The sequence below is a fragment of the Phyllobates terribilis genome, unplaced genomic scaffold, assembly GCF_046119375.1.
Source record: "Phyllobates terribilis strain yellow unplaced genomic scaffold, ASM4611937v1 Scaffold_169__1_contigs__length_4117513, whole genome shotgun sequence".
Classification (NCBI taxonomy): Eukaryota; Metazoa; Chordata; class Amphibia; order Anura; family Dendrobatidae; genus Phyllobates; species Phyllobates terribilis.
In genome coordinates, this window is record NW_027362929.1 from 3,585,538 (window position 1) to 3,606,807 (window position 21,270).

Below are 21,270 nucleotides of genomic sequence, written 5' to 3' on the forward strand. Positions count from 1 at the left end.
GCATTAAATGAAAGAAGTCAGTGTTCCAGCAGAGGGAGACAACGTTTCAGAAAAGGCATTGTAGCAAACCAAAAAAGAAATTTTAAGCGCAGCAGAGTAACCAGCTCACATACCTGTTAGCTCAGGTGAGTTTAAAAGGCTGCTGTTGATAACAAGGGCATTTGCTAAATAGATGGTGTGTGTGCAACAATATACTGAAAGGTCAATTATATTGTGCAGCTTATCTCACCACCTGTAGTTATTTAGGTGAAAGCTCCAAAATGCTTGCCTAATATGTCTGTTTATCCAAAAGGAAGTATAGAGGGAGAGCTAGATAGATAGCATTGCATTACATTACATTACATGGCAATGCAATGCACAGTTGCTGAAGTTGAACCAAAATGAGCTTGTCATCTGGCTTCTGCAACTTTTAACATGAAAAATCCAATGAGGAGAAGAAAAGCAAAGCCAAAGAGTCCATCCCAAAATCCGACAAACAAGCAAAATGAACAAAAAGCATTGAATTCAATTCTTTCTGATTTTATAAACTGCATTAAAGAAGGGGTGCACCGGTCCTGGAGATACTGCAATACCAGGTCAATGCGTGGAGTGGACAGAGCAAGCTCTTTTTCCATCTCCCTGTTCTAAAAATCCATTTAATATATGGTCCCCAGATAGGGGACGTATCAGATATTAAACTGATAAGAACAGATTTTTTTTTTTTTTCGAAAGCCCGAATTCGTGTACAAAACCCGAGTGCGCTTAAAAAAGTGACAAGTGCCACAAAAAAAGTGCACTAGGATGCTGGTCTTCTTGAAACCCTCTCCAAAAGGAGAAGGGTCCCCCAAACCATTCCCCGTCCCTCCGAGCCAGAAGGCCACAGCGAGGAACAGGGACAAATAGCCACCTCCAGCCGAAGCCAGTGGCGACCCAATCTTACCCCCAGCACCTGCCCGAGTTCTCACCCGAGGAAGGCACTGGGAGCCAAAGACTGTGCTCCCCTCCCGGAAGAGGGGAGCCAACAACGCTCTCCTCCCGAAAGAGGAGAGCCAGGGGGGTTCAGGGGGGAGCGGAACCTGATGGCCAAACACTCCCCCCCTAGACCTGCCAAGAGAGGAACCCATAAGGGAACCGCATCCCGACAAAATCCTAGTAGGACGTGACACACGTGAATAAGTGGACACACAGTGACAAAGAAATTAAATAAATAGTGAAGGTTTCACAGTATAATACTGCCCGGACCTTCGACCGGGAATTGAAAAAATTCCCCATCCTAAGGCCAGAAGGCCCAGAATAAGGGTGTGTGCGAAGAAAGAAATATTGAAGTGCTTGTGCAAATGTGCCATAAACTCAAGTGGGGTTCCCAATCCCAGTGAGTTAAGGCACCCCAGGGTCACCACTCCTGGGGCACTTCACACTTCGGGCTTTCGATCTTCCCCGGCCCAATGGCGTCAATCCTGGGGGGCCATGCTTTCCACCAGATGACTATATTAGCCACCTGGCGTACTAACAAGCGCCTAAACCCCAGTGTGCATAATGTATCAATCTACTAGGGCGGCTAACATCCAAAACCGCCTTTTCGAAAGATACTACACTTGATCTTAGCCAAAAGGCCGAGAAGCGATAACCAGAATTGGTTTCCGACTACGGTGCCACCCAAGGATTCTGAAAAGTCCATTTGTGGAGATGGCCACCTGGACTCCCGTTAAGAAGACATGCTGTCAACCTCTAGATCCCTCACATGCCTGCACTTTTCGGCTTGCTGCTGCTGCAATCCACGCGTTTTAGATCTGCATAACTCCACCTCTTTTAGCACAGTACCCTCAACCCCCGGCTGTTCCCACCCGCCTCAACACCGTTGGAAGGGAGGAGAACCAATTAAGGCGCGGGGGGGGGTGGAACGAGCAGCTGTCTACCCTTAGCAGGAGGGTTGCTGATTAATTACCTCTCCTGCTGCTGCTGCTGCTGGCTGTCCAGCAGCAGACTGAAGGTGGCTGCTGCTGTGCGCAGGTATATAAAGGCTCAGAGCCTATTATGACACGCGCAGCCAGCGTTCCATTGCCACATTCCGTCTACTGCAGGCGGGATACCTGGATGGCTGAATGTCACTGAGAAGCTCACAGAGACCGCCATAAGCAACAGTTTAAAAGAATGCCACAGACTAATCAACCAAACTTTTTGGGTTGGTTTCTCTTTTATAGTCTGCAGGCATTAAATGAAAGAAGTCAGTGTTCCAGCAGAGGGAGACAACGTTTCAGAAAAGGCATTGTAGCAAACCAAAAAAGAAATTTTAAGCGCAGCAGAGTAACCAGCTCACATACCTGTTAGCTCAGGTGAGTTTAAAAGGCTGCTGTTGATAACAAGGGCATTTGCTAAATAGATGGTGTGTGTGCAACAATATACTGAAAGGTCAATTATATTGTGCAGCTTATCTCACCACCTGTAGTTATTTAGGTGAAAGCTCCAAAATGCTTGCCTAATATGTCTGTTTATCCAAAAGGAAGTATAGAGGGAGAGCTAGATAGATAGCATTGCATTACATTACATTACATGGCAATGCAATGCACAGTTGCTGAAGTTGAACCAAAATGAGCTTGTCATCTGGCTTCTGCAACTTTTAACATGAAAAATCCAATGAGGAGAAGAAAAGCAAAGCCAAAGAGTCCATCCCAAAATCCGACAAACAAGCAAAATGAACAAAAAGCATTGAATTCAATTCTTTCTGATTTTATAAACTGCATTAAAGAAGGGGTGCACCGGTCCTGGAGATACTGCAATACCAGGTCAATGCGTGGAGTGGACAGAGCAAGCTCTTTTTCCATCTCCCTGTTCTAAAAATCCATTTAATATATGGTCCCCAGATAGGGGACGTATCAGATATTAAACTGATAAGAACAGATTTTTTTTTTTTTTCGAAAGCCCGAATTCGTGTACAAAACCCGAGTGCGCTTAAAAAAGTGACAAGTGCCACAAAAAAAGTGCACTAGGATGCTGGTCTTCTTGAAACCCTCTCCAAAAGGAGAAGGGTCCCCCAAACCATTCCCCGTCCCTCCGAGCCAGAAGGCCACAGCGAGGAACAGGGACAAATAGCCACCTCCAGCCGAAGCCAGTGGCGACCCAATCTTACCCCCAGCACCTGCCCGAGTTCTCACCCGAGGAAGGCACTGGGAGCCAAAGACTGTGCTCCCCTCCCGGAAGAGGGGAGCCAACAACGCTCTCCTCCCGAAAGAGGAGAGCCAGGGGGGTTCAGGGGGGAGCGGAACCTGATGGCCAAACACTCCCCCCCTAGACCTGCCAAGAGAGGAACCCATAAGGGAACCGCATCCCGACAAAATCCTAGTAGGACGTGACACACGTGAATAAGTGGACACACAGTGACAAAGAAATTAAATAAATAGTGAAGGTTTCACAGTATAATACTGCCCGGACCTTCGACCGGGAATTGAAAAAATTCCCCATCCTAAGGCCAGAAGGCCCAGAATAAGGGTGTGTGCGAAGAAAGAAATATTGAAGTGCTTGTGCAAATGTGCCATAAACTCAAGTGGGGTTCCCAATCCCAGTGAGTTAAGGCACCCCAGGGTCACCACTCCTGGGGCACTTCACACTTCGGGCTTTCGATCTTCCCCGGCCCAATGGCGTCAATCCTGGGGGGCCATGCTTTCCACCAGATGACTATATTAGCCACCTGGCGTACTAACAAGCGCCTAAACCCCAGTGTGCATAATGTATCAATCTACTAGGGCGGCTAACATCCAAAACCGCCTTTTCGAAAGATACTACACTTGATCTTAGCCAAAAGGCCGAGAAGCGATAACCAGAATTGGTTTCCGACTACGGTGCCACCCAAGGATTCTGAAAAGTCCATTTGTGGAGATGGCCACCTGGACTCCCGTTAAGAAGACATGCTGTCAACCTCTAGATCCCTCACATGCCTGCACTTTTCGGCTTGCTGCTGCTGCAATCCACGCGTTTTAGATCTGCATAACTCCACCTCTTTTAGCACAGTACCCTCAACCCCCGGCTGTTCCCACCCGCCTCAACACCGTTGGAAGGGAGGAGAACCAATTAAGGCGCGGGGGGGGGTGGAACGAGCAGCTGTCTACCCTTAGCAGGAGGGTTGCTGATTAATTACCTCTCCTGCTGCTGCTGCTGCTGGCTGTCCAGCAGCAGACTGAAGGTGGCTGCTGCTGTGCGCAGGTATATAAAGGCTCAGAGCCTATTATGACACGCGCAGCCAGCGTTCCATTGCCACATTCCGTCTACTGCAGGCGGGATACCTGGATGGCTGAATGTCACTGAGAAGCTCACAGAGACCGCCATAAGCAACAGTTTAAAAGAATGCCACAGACTAATCAACCAAACTTTTTGGGTTGGTTTCTCTTTTATAGTCTGCAGGCATTAAATGAAAGAAGTCAGTGTTCCAGCAGAGGGAGACAACGTTTCAGAAAAGGCATTGTAGCAAACCAAAAAAGAAATTTTAAGTGCAGCAGAGTAACCAGCTCACATACCTGTTAGCTCAGGTGAGTTTAAAAGGCTGCTGTTGATAACAAGGGCATTTGCTAAATAGATGGTGTGTGTGCAACAATATACTGAAAGGTCAATTATATTGTGCAGCTTATCTCACCACCTGTAGTTATTTAGGTGAAAGCTCCAAAATGCTTGCCTAATATGTCTGTTTATCCAAAAGGAAGTATAGAGGGAGAGCTAGATAGATAGCATTGCATTACATTACATTACATGGCAATGCAATGCACAGTTGCTGAAGTTGAACCAAAATGAGCTTGTCATCTGGCTTCTGCAACTTTTAACATGAAAAATCCAATGAGGAGAAGAAAAGCAAAGCCAAAGAGTCCATCCCAAAATCCGACAAACAAGCAAAATGAACAAAAAGCATTGAATTCAATTCTTTCTGATTTTAGAAACTGCATTAAAGAAGGGGTGCACCGGTCCTGGAGATACTGCAATACCAGGTCAATGCGTGGAGTGGACAGAGCAAGCTCTTTTTCCATCTCCCTGTTCTAAAAATCCATTTAATATATGGTCCCCAGATAGGGGACGTATCAGATATTAAACTGATAAGAACAGATACTACACTTGATCTTAGCCAAAAGGCCGAGAAGCGATAACCAGAATTGGTTTCCGACTACGGTGCCACCCAAGGATTCTGAAAAGTCCATTTGTGGAGATGGCCACCTGGACTCCCGTTAAGAAGACATGCTGTCAACCTCTAGATCCCTCACATGCCTGCACTTTTCGGCTTGCTGCTGCTGCAATCCACGCGTTTTAGATCTGCATAACTCCACCTCTTTTAGCACAGTACCCTCAACCCCCGGCTGTTCCCACCCGCCTCAACACCGTTGGAAGGGAGGAGAACCAATTAAGGCGGGGGGGGGGTGGAACGAGCAGCTGTCTACCCTTAGCAGGAGGGTTGCTGATTAATTACCTCTCCTGCTGCTGCTGCTGCTGGCTGTCCAGCAGCAGACTGAAGGTGGCTGCTGCTGTGCGCAGGTATATAAAGGCTCAGAGCCTATTATGACACGCGCAGCCAGCGTTCCATTGCCACATTCCGTCTACTGCAGGCGGGATACCTGGATGGCTGAATGTCACTGAGAAGCTCACAGAGACCGCCATAAGCAACAGTTTAAAAGAATGCCACAGACTAATCAACCAAACTTTTTGGGTTGGTTTCTCTTTTATAGTCTGCAGACATTAAATGAAAGAAGTCAGTGTTCCAGCAGAGGGAGACAACGTTTCAGAAAAGGCATTGTAGCAAACCAAAAAAGAAATTTTAAGCGCAGCAGAGTAACCAGCTCACATACCTGTTAGCTCAGGTGAGTTTAAAAGGCTGCTGTTGATAACAAGGGCATTTGCTAAATAGATGGTGTGTGTGCAACAATATACTGAAAGGTCAATTATATTGTGCAGCTTATCTCACCACCTGTAGTTATTTAGGTGAAAGCTCCAAAATGCTTGCCTAATATGTCTGTTTATCCAAAAGGAAGTATAGAGGGAGAGCTAGATAGATAGCATTGCATTACATTACATTACATGGCAATGCAATGCACAGTTGCTGAAGTTGAACCAAAATGAGCTTGTCATCTGGCTTCTGCAACTTTTAACATGAAAAATCCAATGAGGAGAAGAAAAGCAAAGCCAAAGAGTCCATCCCAAAATCCGACAAACAAGCAAAATGAACAAAAAGCATTGAATTCAATTCTTTCTGATTTTAGAAACTGCATTAAAGAAGGGGTGCACCGGTCCTGGAGATACTGCAATACCCGGTCAATGCGTGGAGTGGACAGAGCAAGCTCTTTTTCCATCTCCCTGTTCTAAAAATCCATTTAATATATGGTCCCCAGATAGGGGACGTATCAGATATTAAACTGATAAGAACAGATACTACACTTGATCTTAGCCAAAAGGCCGAGAAGCGATAACCAGAATTGGTTTCCGACTACGGTGCCACCCAAGGATTCTGAAAAGTCCATTTGTGGAGATGGCCACCTGGACTCCCGTTAAGAAGACATGCTGTCAACCTCTAGATCCCTCACATGCCTGCACTTTTCGGCTTGCTGCTGCTGCAATCCACGCGTTTTAGATCTGCATAACTCCACCTCTTTTAGCACAGTACCCTCAACCCCCGGCTGTTCCCACCCGCCTCAACACCGTTGGAAGGGAGGAGAACCAATTAAGGCGGGGGGGGGGGTGGAACGAGCAGCTGTCTACCCTTAGCAGGAGGGTTGCTGATTAATTACCTCTCCTGCTGCTGCTGCTGGCTGTCCAGCAGCAGACTGAAGGTGGCTGCTGCTGTGCGCAGGTATATAAAGGCTCAGAGCCTATTATGACACGCGCAGCCAGCGTTCCATTGCCACATTCCGTCTACTGCAGGCGGGATACCTGGATGGCTGAATGTTACTGAGAAGCTCACAGAGACCGCCATAAGCAACAGTTTAAAAGAATGCCACAGACTAATCAACCAAACTTTTTGGGTTGGTTTCTCTTTTATAGTCTGCAGACATTAAATGAAAGAAGTCAGTGTTCCAGCAGAGGGAGACAACGTTTCAGAAAAGGCATTGTAGCAAACCAAAAAAGAAATTTTAAGCGCAGCAGAGTAACCAGCTCACATACCTGTTAGCTCAGGTGAGTTTAAAAGGCTGCTGTTGATAACAAGGGCATTTGCTAAATAGATGGTGTGTGTGCAACAATATACTGAAAGGTCAATTATATTGTGCAGCTTATCTCACCACCTGTAGTTATTTAGGTGAAAGCTCCAAAATGCTTGCCTAATATGTCTGTTTATCCAAAAGGAAGTATAGAGGGAGAGCTAGATAGATAGCATTGCATTACATTACATTACATGGCAATGCAATGCACAGTTGCTGAAGTTGAACCAAAATGAGCTTGTCATCTGGCTTCTGCAACTTTTAACATGAAAAATCCAATGAGGAGAAGAAAAGCAAAGCCAAAGAGTCCATCCCAAAATCCGACAAACAAGCAAAATGAACAAAAAGCATTGAATTCAATTCTTTCTGATTTTAGAAACTGCATTAAAGAAGGGGTGCACCGGTCCTGGAGATACTGCAATACCAGGTCAATGCGTGGAGTGGACAGAGCAAGCTCTTTTTCCATCTCCCTGTTCTAAAAATCCATTTAATATATGGTCCCAAGATAGGGGACGTATCAGATATTAAACTGATAAGAACCGATACTACACTTGATCTTAGCCAAAAACCGAGAAGCGATAACCAGAATTGGTTTCCGACTACGGTGCCACCCAAGGATTCTGAAAAGTCCATTTGTGGAGATGGCCACCTGGACTCCCGTTAAGAAGACATGCTGTCAACCTCTAGATCCCTCACATGCCTGCACTTTTCGGCTTGCTGCTGCTGCAATCCACGCGTTTTAGATCTGCATAACTCCACCTCTTTTAGCACAGTACCCTCAACCCCCGGCTGTTCCCACCCGCCTCAACACCGTTGGAAGGGAGGAGAACCAATTAAGGCGGGGGGGGGGGTGGAACGAGCAGCTGTCTACCCTTAGCAGGAGGGTTGCTGATTAATTACCTCTCCTGCTGCTGCTGCTGCTGGCTGTCCAGCAGCAGACTGAAGGTGGCTGCTGCTGTGCGCAGGTATATAAAGGCTCAGAGCCTATTATGACACGCGCAGCCAGCGTTCCATTGCCACATTCCGTCTACTGCAGGCGGGATACCTGGATGGCTGAATGTCACTGAGAAGCTCACAGAGACCGCCATAAGCAACAGTTTAAAAGAATGCCACAGACTAATCAACCAAACTTTTTGGGTTGGTTTCTCTTTTATAGTCTGCAGGCATTAAATGAAAGAAGTCAGTGTTCCAGCAGAGGGAGACAACGTTTCAGAAAAGGCATTGTAGCAAACCAAAAAAGAAATTTTAAGCGCAGCAGAGTAACCAGCTCACATACCTGTTAGCTCAGGTGAGTTTAAAAGGCTGCTGTTGATAACAAGGGCATTTGCTAAATAGATGGTGTGTGTGCAACAATATACTGAAAGGTCAATTATATTGTGCAGCTTATCTCACCACCTGTAGTTATTTAGGTGAAAGCTCCAAAATGCTTGCCTAATATGTCTGTTTATCCAAAAGGAAGTATAGAGGGAGAGCTAGATAGATAGCATTGCATTACATTACATTACATGGCAATGCAATGCACAGTTGCTGAAGTTGAACCAAAATGAGCTTGTCATCTGGCTTCTGCAACTTTTAACATGAAAAATCCAATGAGGAGAAGAAAAGCAAAGCCAAAGAGTCCATCCCAAAATCCGACAAACAAGCAAAATGAACAAAAAGCATTGAATTCAATTCTTTCTGATTTTAGAAACTGCATTAAAGAAGGGGTGCACCGGTCCTGGAGATACTGCAATACCAGGTCAATGCGTGGAGTGGACAGAGCAAGCTCTTTTTCCATCTCCCTGTTCTAAAAATCCATTTAATATATGGTCCCCAGATAGGGGACGTATCAGATATTAAACTGATAAGAACAGATACTACACTTGATCTTAGCCAAAAGGCCGAGAAGCGATAACCAGAATTGGTTTCCGACTACGGTGCCACCCAAGGATTCTGAAAAGTCCATTTGTGGAGATGGCCACCTGGACTCCCGTTAAGAAGACATGCTGTCAACCTCTAGATCCCTCACATGCCTGCACTTTTCGGCTTGCTGCTGCTGCAATCCACGCGTTTTAGATCTGCATAACTCCACCTCTTTTAGCACAGTACCCTCAACCCCCGGCTGTTCCCACCCGCCTCAACACCGTTGGAAGGGAGGAGAACAAATTAAGGCGGGGGGGTGGAACGAGCAGCTGTCTACCCTTAGCAGGAGGGTTGCTGATTAATTACCTCTCCTGCTGCTGCTGCTGCTGGCTGTCCAGCAGCAGACTGAAGGTGGCTGCTGCTGTGCGCAGGTATATAAAGGCTCAGAGCCTATTATGACACGCGCAGCCAGCGTTCCATTGCCACATTCCGTCTACTGCAGGCGGGATACCTGGATGGCTGAATGTCACAGAGAAGCTCACAGAGACCGCCATAAGCAACAGTTTAAAAGAATGCCACAGACTAATCAACCAAACTTTTTGGGTTGGTTTCTCTTTTATAGTCTGCAGGCATTAAATGAAAGAAGTCAGTGTTCCAGCAGAGGGAGACAACGTTTCAGAAAAGGCATTGTAGCAAACCAAAAAAGAAATTTTAAGCGCAGCAGAGTAACCAGCTCACATACCTGTTAGCTCAGGTGAGTTTAAAAGGCTGCTGTTGATAACAAGGGCATTTGCTAAATAGATGGTGTGTGTGCAACAATATACTGAAAGGTCAATTATATTGTGCAGCTTATCTCACCACCTGTAGTTATTTAGGTGAAAGCTCCAAAATGCTTGCCTAATATGTCTGTTTATCCAAAAGGAAGTATAGAGGGAGAGCTAGATAGATAGCATTGCATTACATTACATTATATGGCAATGCAATGCACAGTTGCTGAAGTTGAACCAAAATGAGCTTGTCATCTGGCTTCTGCAACTTTTAACATGAAAAATCCAATGAGGAGAAGAAAAGCAAAGCCAAAGAGTCCATCCCAAAATCCGACAAACAAGCAAAATGAACAAAAAGCATTGAATTCAATTCTTTCTGATTTTAGAAACTGCATTAAAGAAGGGGTGCACCGGTCCTGGAGATACTGCAATACCAGGTCAATGCGTGGAGTGGACAGAGCAAGCTCTTTTTCCATCTCCCTGTTCTAAAAATCCATTTAATATATGGTCCCCAGATAGGGGACGTATCAGATATTAAACTGATAAGAACAGATACTACACTTGATCTTAGCCAAAAGGCCGAGAAGCGATAACCAGAATTGGTTTCCGACTACGGTGCCACCCAAGGATTCTGAAAAGTCCATTTGTGGAGATGGCCACCTGGACTCCCGTTAAGAAGACATGCTGTCAACCTCTAGATCCCTCACATGCCTGCACTTTTCGGCTTGCTGCTGCTGCAATCCACGCGTTTTAGATCTGCATAACTCCACCTCTTTTAGCACAGTACCCTCAACCCCCGGCTGTTCCCACCCGCCTCAACACCGTTGGAAGGGAGGAGAACCAATTAAGGCGGGGGGGGGTGGAACGAGCAGCTGTCTACCCTTAGCAGGAGGGTTGCTGATTAATTACCTCTCCTGCTGCTGCTGCTGCTGGCTGTCCAGCAGCAGACTGAAGGTGGCTGCTGCTGTGCGCAGGTATATAAAGGCTCAGAGCCTATTATGACACGCGCAGCCAGCGTTCCATTGCCACATTCCGTCTACTGCAGGCGGGATACCTGGATGGCTGAATGTCACTGAGAAGCTCACAGAGACCGCCATAAGCAACAGTTTAAAAGAATGCCACAGACTAATCAACCAAACTTTTTGGGTTGGTTTCTCTTTTATAGTCTGCAGGCATTAAATGAAAGAAGTCAGTGTTCCAGCAGAGGGAGACAACGTTTCAGAAAAGGCATTGTAGCAAACCAAAAAAGAAATTTTAAGCGCAGCAGAGTAACCAGCTCACATACCTGTTAGCTCAGGTGAGTTTAAAAGGCTGCTGTTGATAACAAGGGCATTTGCTAAATAGATGGTGTGTGTGCAACAATATACTGAAAGGTCAATTATATTGTGCAGCTTATCTCACCACCTGTAGTTATTTAGGTGAAAGCTCCAAAATGCTTGCCTAATATGTCTGTTTATCCAAAAGGAAGTATAGAGGGAGAGCTAGATAGATAGCATTGCATTACATTACATTACATGGCAATGCAATGCACAGTTGCTGAAGTTGAACCAAAATGAGCTTGTCATCTGGCTTCTGCAACTTTTAACATGAAAAATCCAATGAGGAGAAGAAAAGCAAAGCCAAAGAGTCCATCCCAAAATCCGACAAACAAGCAAAATGAACAAAAAGCATTGAATTCAATTCTTTCTGATTTTAGAAACTGCATTAAAGAAGGGGTGCACCGGTCCTGGAGATACTGCAATACCAGGTCAATGCGTGGAGTGGACAGAGCAAGCTCTTTTTCCATCTCCCTGTTCTAAAAATCCAATTAATATATGGTCCCCAGATAGGGGACGTATCAGATATTAAACTGATAAGAACAGATACTACACTTGATCTTAGCCAAAAGGCCAAGAAGCGATAACCAGAATTGGTTTCCGACTACGGTGCCACCCAAGGATTCTGAAAAGTCCATTTGTGGAGATGGCCACCTGGACTCCCGTTAAGAAGACATGCTGTCAACCTCTAGATCCCTCACATGCCTGCACTTTTCAGCTTGCTGCTGCTGCAATCCACGCGTTTTAGATCTGCATAACTCCACCTTTTTTAGCACAGTACCCTCAACCCCCGGCTGTTCCCACCCGCCTCAACACCGTTGGAAGGGAGGAGAACCAATTAAGGCGGGGGGGGTGGAACGAGCAGCTGTCTACCCTTAGCAGGAGGGTTGCTGATTAATTACCTCTCCTGCTGCTGCTGCTGCTGGCTGTCCAGCAGCAGACTGAAGGTGGCTGCTGCTGTGCGCAGGTATATAAAGGCTCAGAGCCTATTATGACACGCGCAGCCAGCGTTCCATTGCCACATTCCGTCTACTGCAGGCGGGATGATACCTGGATGGCTGAATGTCACTGAGAAGCTCACAGAGACCGCCATAAGCAACAGTTTAAAAGAATGCCACAGACTAATCAACCAAACTTTTTGGGTTGGTTTCTCTTTTATAGTCTGCAGGCATTAAATGAAAGAAGTCAGTGTTCCAGCAGAGGGAGACAACGTTTCAGAAAAGGCATTGTAGCAAACCAAAAAAGAAATTTTAAGCGCAGCAGAGTAACCAGCTCACATACCTGTTAGCTCAGGTGAGTTTAAAAGGCTGCTGTTGATAACAAGGGCATTTGCTAAATAGATGGTGTGTGTGCAACAATATACTGAAAGGTCAATTATATTGTGCAGCTTATCTCACCACCTGTAGTTATTTAGGTGAAAGCTCCAAAATGCTTGCCTAATATGTCTGTTTATCCAAAAGGAAGTATAGAGGGAGAGCTAGATAGATAGCATTGCATTACATTACATTACATGGCAATGCAATGCACAGTTGCTGAAGTTGAACCAAAATGAGCTTGTCATCTGGCTTCTGCAACTTTTAACATGAAAAATCCAATGAGGAGAAGAAAAGCAAAGCCAAAGAGTCCATCCCAAAATCCGACAAACAAGCAAAATGAACAAAAAGCATTGAATTCAATTCTTTCTGATTTTAGAAACTGCATTAAAGAAGGGGTGCACCGGTCCTGGAGATACTGCAATACCAGGTCAATGCGTGGAGTGGACAGAGCAAGCTCTTTTTCCATCTCCCTGTTCTAAAAATCCATTTAATATATGGTCCCCAGATAGGGGACGTATCAGATATTAAACTGATAAGAACAGATACTACACTTGATCTTAGCCAAAAGGCCGAGAAGCGATAACCAGAATTGGTTTCCGACTACGGTGCCACCCAAGGATTCTGAAAAGTCCATTTGTGGAGATGGCCACCTGGACTCCCGTTAAGAAGACATGCTGTCAACCTCTAGATCCCTCACATGCCTGCACTTTTCGGCTTGCTGCTGCTGCAATCCACGCGTTTTAGATCTGCATAACTCCACCTCTTTTAGCACAGTACCCTCAACCCCCGGCTGTTCCCACCCGCCTCAACACCGTTGGAAGGGAGGAGAACCAATTAAGGCGCGGGGGGGGTGGAACGAGCAGCTGTCTACCCTTAGCAGGAGGGTTGCTGATTAATTACCTCTCCTGCTGCTGCTGCTGCTGGCTGTCCAGCAGCAGACTGAAGGTGGCTGCTGCTGTGCGCAGGTATATAAAGGCTCAGAGCCTATTATGACACGCGCAGCCAGCGTTCCATTGCCACATTCCGTCTACTGCAGGCGGGATACCTGGATGGCTGAATGTCACTGAGAAGCTCACAGAGACCGCCATAAGCAACAGTTTAAAAGAATGCCACAGACTAATCAACCAAACTTTTTGGGTTGGTTTCTCTTTTATAGTCTGCAGGCATTAAATGAAAGAAGTCAGTGTTCCAGCAGAGGGAGACAACGTTTCAGAAAAGGCATTGTAGCAAACCAAAAAAAAATTTTAAGCGCAGCAGAGTAACCAGCTCACATACCTGTTAGCTCAGGTGAGTTTAAAAGGCTGCTGTTGATAACAAGGGCATTTGCTAAATAGATGGTGTGTGTGCAACAATATACTGAAAGGTCAATTATATTGTGCAGCTTATCTCACCACCTGTAGTTATTTAGGTGAAAGCTCCAAAATGCTTGCCTAATATGTCTGTTTATCCAAAAGGAAGTATAGAGGGAGAGCTAGATAGATAGCATTGCATTACATTACATTACATGGCAATGCAATGCACAGTTGCTGAAGTTGAACCAAAATGAGCTTGTCATCTGGCTTCTGCAACTTTTAACATGAAAAATCCAATGAGGAGAAGAAAAGCAAAGCCAAAGAGTCCATCCCAAAATCCGACAAACAAGCAAAATGAACAAAAAGCATTGAATTCAATTCTTTCTGATTTTAGAAACTGCATTAAAGAAGGGGTGCACCGGTCCTGGAGATACTGCAATACCAGGTCAATGCGTGGAGTGGACAGAGCAAGCTCTTTTTCCATCTCCCTGTTCTAAAAATCCATTTAATATATGGTCCCCAGATAGGGGACGTATCAGATATTAAACTGATAAGAACAGATACTACACTTGATCTTAGCCAAAAGGCCGAGAAGCGATAACCAGAATTGGTTTCCGACTACGGTGCCACCCAAGGATTCTGAAAAGTCCATTTGTGGAGATGGCCACCTGGACTCCCGTTAAGAAGACATGCTGTCAACCTCTAGATCCCTCACATGCCTGCACTTTTCGGCTTGCTGCTGCTGCAATCCACGCGTTTTAGATCTGCATAACTCCACCTCTTTTAGCACAGTACCCTCAACCCCCGGCTGTTCCCACCCGCCTCAACACCGTTGGAAGGGAGGAGAACCAATTAAGGCGGGGGGGGGTGGAACGAGCAGCTGTCTACCCTTAGCAGGAGGGTTGCTGATTAATTACCTCTCCTGCTGCTGCTGCTGCTGGCTGTCCAGCAGCAGACTGAAGGTGGCTGCTGCTGTGCGCAGGTATATAAAGGCTCAGAGCCTATTATGACACGCGCAGCCAGCGTTCCATTGCCACATTCCGTCTACTGCAGGCGGAATACCTGGATGGCTGAATGTCACTGAGAAGCTCACAGAGACCGCCATAAGCAACAGTTTAAAAGAATGCCACAGACTAATCAACCAAACTTTTTGGGTTGGTTTCTCTTTTATAGTCTGCAGGCATTAAATGAAAGAAGTCAGTGTTCCAGCAGAGGGAGACAACGTTTCAGAAAAGGCATTGTAGCAAACCAAAAAAGAAATTTTAAGCGCAGCAGAGTAACCAGCTCACATACCTGTTAGCTCAGGTGAGTTTAAAAGGCTGCTGTTGATAACAAGGGCATTTGCTAAATAGATGGTGTGTGTGCAACAATATACTGAAAGGTCAATTATATTGTGCAGCTTATCTCACCACCTGTAGTTATTTAGGTGAAAGCTCCAAAATGCTTGCCTAATATGTCTGTTTATCCAAAAGGAAGTATAGAGGGAGAGCTAGATAGATAGCATTGCATTACATTACATTACATGGCAATGCAATGCACAGTTGCTGAAGTTGAACCAAAATGAGCTTGTCATCTGGCTTCTGCAACTTTTAACATGAAAAATCCAATGAGGAGAAGAAAAGCAAAGCCAAAGAGTCCATCCCAAAATCCGACAAACAAGCAAAATGAACAAAAAGCATTGAATTCAATTCTTTCTGATTTTAGAAACTGCATTAAAGAAGGGGTGCACCGGTCCTGGAGATACTGCAATACCAGGTCAATGCGTGGAGTGGACAGAGCAAGCTCTTTTTCCATCTCCCTGTTCTAAAAATCCATTTAATATATGGTCCCCAGATAGGGGACGTATCAGATATTAAACTGATAAGAACAGATACTACACTTGATCTTAGCCAAAAGGCCGAGAAGCGATAACCAGAATTGGTTTCCGACTACGGTGCCACCCAAGGATTCTGAAAAGTCCATTTGTGGAGATGGCCACCTGGACTCCCGTTAAGAAGACATGCTGTCAACCTCTAGATCCCTCACATGCCTGCACTTTTCGGCTTGCTGCTGCTGCAATCCACGCGTTTTAGATCTGCATAACTCCACCTCTTTTAGCACAGTACCCTCAACCCCCGGCTGTTCCCACCCGCCTCAACACCGTTGGAAGGGAGGAGAACCAATTAAGGCGGGGGGGGGGGGTGGAACGAGCAGCTGTCTACCCTTAGCAGGAGGGTTGCTGATTAATTACCTCTCCTGCTGCTGCTGCTGCTGGCTGTCCAGCAGCAGACTGAAGGTGGCTGCTGCTGTGCGCAGGTATATAAAGGCTCAGAGCCTATTATGACACGCGCAGCCAGCGTTCCATTGCCACATTCCGTCTACTGCAGGCGGAATACCTGGATGGCTGAATGTCACTGAGAAGCTCACAGAGACCGCCATAAGCAACAGTTTAAAAGAATGCCACAGACTAATCAACCAAACTTTTTGGGTTGGTTTCTCTTTTATAGTCTGCAGGCATTAAATGAAAGAAGTCAGTGTTCCAGCAGAGGGAGACAACGTTTCAGAAAAGGCATTGTAGCAAACCAAAAAAGAAATTTTAAGCGCAGCAGAGTAACCAGCTCACATACCTGTTAGCTCAGGTGAGTTTAAAAGGCTGCTGTTGATAACAAGGGCATTTGCTAAATAGATGGTGTGTGTGCAACAATATACTGAAAGGTCAATTATATTGTGCAGCTTATCTCACCACCTGTAGTTATTTAGGTGAAAGCTCCAAAATGCTTGCCTAATATGTCTGTTTATCCAAAAGGAAGTATAGAGGGAGAGCTAGATAGATAGCATTGCATTACATTACATTACATGGCAATGCAATGCACAGTTGCTGAAGTTGAACCAAAATGAGCTTGTCATCTGGCTTCTGCAACTTTTAACATGAAAAATCCAATGAGGAGAAGAAAAGCAAAGCCAAAGAGTCCATCCCAAAATCCGACAAACAAGCAAAATGAACAAAAAGCATTGAATTCAATTCTTTCTGATTTTAGAAACTGCATTAAAGAAGGGGTGCACCGGTCCTGGAGATACTGCAATACCAGGTCAATGCGTGGAGTGGACAGAGCAAGCTCTTTTTCCATCTCCCTGTTCTAAAAATCCATTTAATATATGGTCCCCAGATAGGGGACGTATCAGATATTAAACTGATAAGAACAGATACTACACTTGATCTTAGCCAAAAGGCCGAGAAGCGATAACCAGAATTGGTTTCCGACTACGGTGCCACCCAAGGATTCTGAAAAGTCCATTTGTGGAGATGGCCACCTGGACTCCCGTTAAGAAGACATGCTGTCAACCTCTAGATCCCTCACATGCCTGCACTTTTCGGCTTGCTGTTGCTGCAATCCACGCGTTTTAGATCTGCATAACTCCACCTCTTTTAGCACAGTACCCTCAACCCCCGGCTGTTCCCACCCGCCTCAACACCGTTGGAAGGGAGGAGAACCAATTAAGGCGGGGGGGGGGGGGTGGAACGAGCAGCTGTCTACCCTTAGCAGGAGGGTTGCTGATTAATTACCTCTCCTGCTGCTGCTGCTGCTGGCTGTCCAGCAGCAGACTGAAGGTGGCTGCTGCTGTGCGCAGGTATATAAAGGCTCAGAGCCTATTATGACACGCGCAGCCAGCGTTCCATTGCCACATTCCGTCTACTGCAGGCGGGATACCTGGATGGCTGAATGTCACTGAGAAGCTCACAGAGACCGCCATAAGCAACAGTTTAAAAGAATGCCACAGACTAATCAACCAAACTTTTTGGGTTGGTTTCTCTTTTATAGTCTGCAGGCATTAAATGAAAGAAGTCAGTGTTCCAGCAGAGGGAGACAACGTTTCAGAAAAGGCATTGTAGCAAACCAAAAAAGAAATTTTAAGCGCAGCAGAGTAACCAGCTCACATACCTGTTAGCTCAGGTGAGTTTAAAAGGCTGCTGTTGATAACAAGGGCATTTGCTAAATAGATGGTGTGTGTGCAACAATATACTGAAAGGTCAATTATATTGTGCAGCTTATCTCACCACCTGTAGTTATTTAGGTGAAAGCTCCAAAATGCTTGCCTAATATGTCTGTTTATCCAAAAGGAAGTATAGAGGGAGAGCTAGATAGATAGCATTGCATTACATTACATTACATGGCAATGCAATGCACAGTTGCTGAAGTTGAACCAAAATGAGCTTGTCATCTGGCTTCTGCAACTTTTAACATGAAAAATCCAATGAGGAGAAGAAAAGCAAAGCCAAAGAGTCAATCCCAAAATCCGACAAACAAGCAAAATGAACAAAAAGCATTGAATTCAATTCTTTCTGATTTTAGAAACTGCATTAAAGAAGGGGTGCACCGGTCCTGGAGATACTGCAATACCAGGTCAATGCGTGGAGTGGACAGAGCAAGCTCTTTTTCCATCTCCCTGTTCTAAAAATCCATTTAATATATGGTCCCCAGATAGGGGACGTATCAGATATTAAACTGATAAGAACAGATACTACACTTGATCTTAGCCAAAAGGCCGAGAAGCGATAACCAGAATTGGTTTCCGACTACGGTGCCACCCAAGGATTCTGAAAAGTCCATTTGTGGAGATGGCCACCTGGACTCCCGTTAAGAAGACATGCTGTCAACCTCTAGATCCCTCACATGCCTGCACTTTTCGGCTTGCTGCTGCTGCAATCCACGCGTTTTAGATCTGCATAACTCCACCTCTTTTAGCACAGTACCCTCAACCCCCGGCTGTTCCCACCCGCCTCAACCCGTTGGAAGGGAGGAGAACCAATTAAGGCGGGGGGGGGTGGAACGAGCAGCTGTCTACCCTTAGCAGGAGGGTTGCTGATTAATTACCTCTCCTGCTGCTGCTGCTGCTGGCTGTCCAGCAGCAGACTGAAGGTGGCTGCTGCTGTGCGCAGGTATATAAAGGCTCAGAGCCTATTATGACACGCGCAGCCAGCGTTCCATTGCCACATTCCGTCTACTGCAGGCGGGATACCTGGATGGCTGAATGTCACTGAGAAGCTCACAGAGACCGCCATAAGCAACAGTTTAAAAGAATGCCACAGACTAATCAACCAAACTTTTTGGGTTGGTTTCTCTTTTATAGTCTGCAGGCATTAAATGAAAGAAGTCAGTGTTCCAGCAGAGGGAGACAACGTTTCAGAAAAGGCATTGTAGCAAACCAAAAAAGAAATTTTAAGCGCAGCAGAGTAACCAGCTCACATACCTGTTAGCTCAGGTGAGTTTAAAAGGCTGCTGTTGATAACAAGGGCATTTGCTAAATAGATGGTGTGTGTGCAACAATATACTGAAAGGTCAATTATATTGTGCAGCTTATCTCACCACCTGTAGTTATTTAGGTGAAAGCTCCAAAATGCTTGCCTAATATGTCTGTTTATCCAAAAGGAAGTATAGAGGGAGAGCTAGATAGATAGCATTGCATTACATTACATTACATGGCAATGCAATGCACAGTTGCTGAAGTTGAACCAAAATGAGCTTGTCATCTGGCTTCTGCAACTTTTAACATGAAAAATCCAATGAGGAGAAGAAAAGCAAAGCCAAAGAGTCCATCGCAAAATCCGACAAACAAGCAAAATGAACAAAAAGCATTGAATTCAATTCTTTCTGATTTTAGAAACTGCATTAAAGAAGGGGTGCACCGGTCCTGGAGATACTGCAATACCAGGTCAATGCGTGGAGTGGACAGAGCAAGCTCTTTTTCCATCTCCCTGTTCTAAAAATCCATTTAATATATGGTCCCCAGATAGGGGACGTATCAGATATTAAACTGATAAGAACAGATACTACACTTGATCTTAGCCAAAAGGCCGAGAAGCGATAACCAGAATTGGTTTCCGACTACGGTGCCACCCAAGGATTCTGAAAAGTCCATTTGTGGAGATGGCCACCTGGACTCCCGTTAAGAAGACATGCTGTCAACCTCTAGATCCCTCACATGCCTGCACTTTTCGGCTTGCTGCTGCTGCAATCCACGCGTTTTAGATCTGCATAACTCCACCTCTTTTAGCACAGTACCCTCAACCCCCGGCTGTTCCCACCCGCCTCAACACCGTTGGAAGGGAGGAGAACCAATTAAGGCGGGGGGGGGGTGGAACGAGCAGCTGTCTACCCTTAGCAGGAGGGTTGCTGATTAACTACCTCTCCTGCTGCTGCTGCTGGCTGTCCAGCAGCAGACTGAAGGTGGATGCTGCTGTGCGCAGGTATATAAAGGCTCAGAGCCTATTATGACACGCGCAGCCAGCGTTCCATTGCCACATTCCGTCTACTGCAGGCGGGATACCTGGATGGCTGAATGTCACTGAGAAGCTCACAGAGACCGCCATAAGCAACAGTTTAAAAGAATGCCACAGACTAATCAACCAAACTTTTTGGGTTGGTTTCTCTTTTATAGTCTGCAGGCATTAAATGAAAGAAGTCAGTGTTCCAGCAGAGGGAGACAACGTTTCAGAAAAGGCATTGTAGCAAACCAAAAAAGAAATTTTAAGCGCAGCAGAGTAACCAGCTCACATACCTGTTCGCTCAGGTGAGTTTAAAAGGCTGCTGTTGATAACAAGGGCATTTGCTAAATAGATGGTGTGTGTGCAACAATATACTGAAAGGTCAATTATATTATGCAGCTTATCTCACCACCTGTAGTTATTTAGGTGAAAGCTCCAAAATGCTTGCCTAATATGTCTGTTTATCCAAAAGGAAGTATAGAGGGAGAGCTAGATAGATAGCATTGCATTACATTACATTACATGGCAATGCAATGCACAGTTGCTGAAGTTGAACCAAAATGAGCTTGTCATCTGGCTTCTGCAACTTTTAACATGAAAAATCCAATGAGGAGAAGAAAAGCAAAGCCAAAGAGTCCATCCCAAAATCCGACAAACAAGCAAAATGAACAAAAAGCATTGAATTCAATTCTTTCTGATTTTAGAAACTGCATTAAAGAAGGGGTGCACCGGTCCTGGAGATACTGCAATACCAGGTCAATGCGTGGAGTGGACAGAGCAAGCTCTTTTTCCATCTCCCTGTTCTAAAAATCCATTTAATATATGGTCCCCAGATAGGGGACGTATCAGATATTAAACTGATAAGAACAGATACTACACTTGATCTTAGCCAAAAGGCCGAGAAGCGATAACCAGAATTGGTTTCCGACTACGGTGCCACCCAAGGATTCTGAAAAGTCCATTTGTGGAGATGGCCACCTGGACTCCCATTAAGAAGACATGCTGTCAACCTCTAGATCCCTCACATGCCTGCACTTTTCGGCTTGCTGCTGCTGCAATCCACGCGTTTTAGATCTGCATAACTCCACCTCTTTTAGCACAGTACCCTCAACCCCCGGCTGTTCCCACCCGCCTCAACACCGTTGGAAGGGAGGAGAACCAATTAAGGCGGGGGGGGGTGGAACGAGCAGCTGTCTACCCTTAGCAGGAGGGTTGCTGATTAATTACCTCTCCTGCTGCTGCTGCTGCTGGCTGTCCAGCAGCAGACTGAAGGTGGCTGCTGTGCGCAGGTATATAAAGGCTCAGAGCCTATTATGACACGCGCAGCCAGCGTTCCATTGCCACATTCCGT

The 21,270-nt window shown here is 45.7% G+C and overlaps 15 non-coding genes and 2 pseudogenes across 15 annotated transcripts; all 17 read right to left on the reverse strand.

Annotated features, from left to right (window-relative positions):
* Positions 1-538: 538 nt before the first annotated feature.
* Positions 539-722, reverse strand: LOC141210657 (U2 spliceosomal RNA). Its single transcript, XR_012280797.1, has one exon. It is a non-coding gene; the product is annotated as a U2 spliceosomal RNA (small nuclear RNA).
* Positions 723-1,512: 790 nt separating this feature from the next.
* Positions 1,513-1,604, reverse strand: LOC141210806 (U2 spliceosomal RNA; annotated as a pseudogene).
* A 1,121-nt stretch (positions 1,605-2,725) lies between these two features.
* LOC141210659 (U2 spliceosomal RNA) lies at positions 2,726-2,909 on the reverse strand. Its single transcript, XR_012280799.1, has one exon. It is a non-coding gene; the product is annotated as a U2 spliceosomal RNA (small nuclear RNA).
* A 790-nt stretch (positions 2,910-3,699) lies between these two features.
* Positions 3,700-3,791, reverse strand: LOC141210807 (U2 spliceosomal RNA; annotated as a pseudogene).
* A 1,121-nt stretch (positions 3,792-4,912) lies between these two features.
* LOC141209565 (U2 spliceosomal RNA) lies at positions 4,913-5,103 on the reverse strand. The gene has a single exon (XR_012279758.1). It is a non-coding gene; the product is annotated as a U2 spliceosomal RNA (small nuclear RNA).
* Positions 5,104-6,223: 1,120 nt separating this feature from the next.
* LOC141210170 (U2 spliceosomal RNA) lies at positions 6,224-6,414 on the reverse strand. Its single transcript, XR_012280347.1, has one exon. It is a non-coding gene; the product is annotated as a U2 spliceosomal RNA (small nuclear RNA).
* A 1,118-nt stretch (positions 6,415-7,532) lies between these two features.
* Positions 7,533-7,722, reverse strand: LOC141210503 (U2 spliceosomal RNA). The gene has a single exon (XR_012280670.1). It is a non-coding gene; the product is annotated as a U2 spliceosomal RNA (small nuclear RNA).
* A 1,121-nt stretch (positions 7,723-8,843) lies between these two features.
* LOC141209566 (U2 spliceosomal RNA) lies at positions 8,844-9,034 on the reverse strand. The gene has a single exon (XR_012279759.1). It is a non-coding gene; the product is annotated as a U2 spliceosomal RNA (small nuclear RNA).
* A 1,117-nt stretch (positions 9,035-10,151) lies between these two features.
* Positions 10,152-10,342, reverse strand: LOC141209567 (U2 spliceosomal RNA). Its single transcript, XR_012279760.1, has one exon. It is a non-coding gene; the product is annotated as a U2 spliceosomal RNA (small nuclear RNA).
* A 1,119-nt stretch (positions 10,343-11,461) lies between these two features.
* Positions 11,462-11,652, reverse strand: LOC141209940 (U2 spliceosomal RNA). The gene has a single exon (XR_012280125.1). It is a non-coding gene; the product is annotated as a U2 spliceosomal RNA (small nuclear RNA).
* Positions 11,653-12,773: 1,121 nt separating this feature from the next.
* LOC141209568 (U2 spliceosomal RNA) lies at positions 12,774-12,964 on the reverse strand. The gene has a single exon (XR_012279761.1). It is a non-coding gene; the product is annotated as a U2 spliceosomal RNA (small nuclear RNA).
* A 1,119-nt stretch (positions 12,965-14,083) lies between these two features.
* LOC141209570 (U2 spliceosomal RNA) lies at positions 14,084-14,274 on the reverse strand. Its single transcript, XR_012279763.1, has one exon. It is a non-coding gene; the product is annotated as a U2 spliceosomal RNA (small nuclear RNA).
* A 1,119-nt stretch (positions 14,275-15,393) lies between these two features.
* Positions 15,394-15,584, reverse strand: LOC141209571 (U2 spliceosomal RNA). The gene has a single exon (XR_012279764.1). It is a non-coding gene; the product is annotated as a U2 spliceosomal RNA (small nuclear RNA).
* A 1,122-nt stretch (positions 15,585-16,706) lies between these two features.
* Positions 16,707-16,897, reverse strand: LOC141209572 (U2 spliceosomal RNA). The gene has a single exon (XR_012279765.1). It is a non-coding gene; the product is annotated as a U2 spliceosomal RNA (small nuclear RNA).
* A 1,123-nt stretch (positions 16,898-18,020) lies between these two features.
* On the reverse strand, positions 18,021-18,211 carry LOC141209573 (U2 spliceosomal RNA). Its single transcript, XR_012279766.1, has one exon. It is a non-coding gene; the product is annotated as a U2 spliceosomal RNA (small nuclear RNA).
* A 1,118-nt stretch (positions 18,212-19,329) lies between these two features.
* LOC141209574 (U2 spliceosomal RNA) lies at positions 19,330-19,520 on the reverse strand. Its single transcript, XR_012279767.1, has one exon. It is a non-coding gene; the product is annotated as a U2 spliceosomal RNA (small nuclear RNA).
* A 1,117-nt stretch (positions 19,521-20,637) lies between these two features.
* On the reverse strand, positions 20,638-20,828 carry LOC141209575 (U2 spliceosomal RNA). Its single transcript, XR_012279768.1, has one exon. It is a non-coding gene; the product is annotated as a U2 spliceosomal RNA (small nuclear RNA).
* Positions 20,829-21,270: the final 442 nt, after the last annotated feature.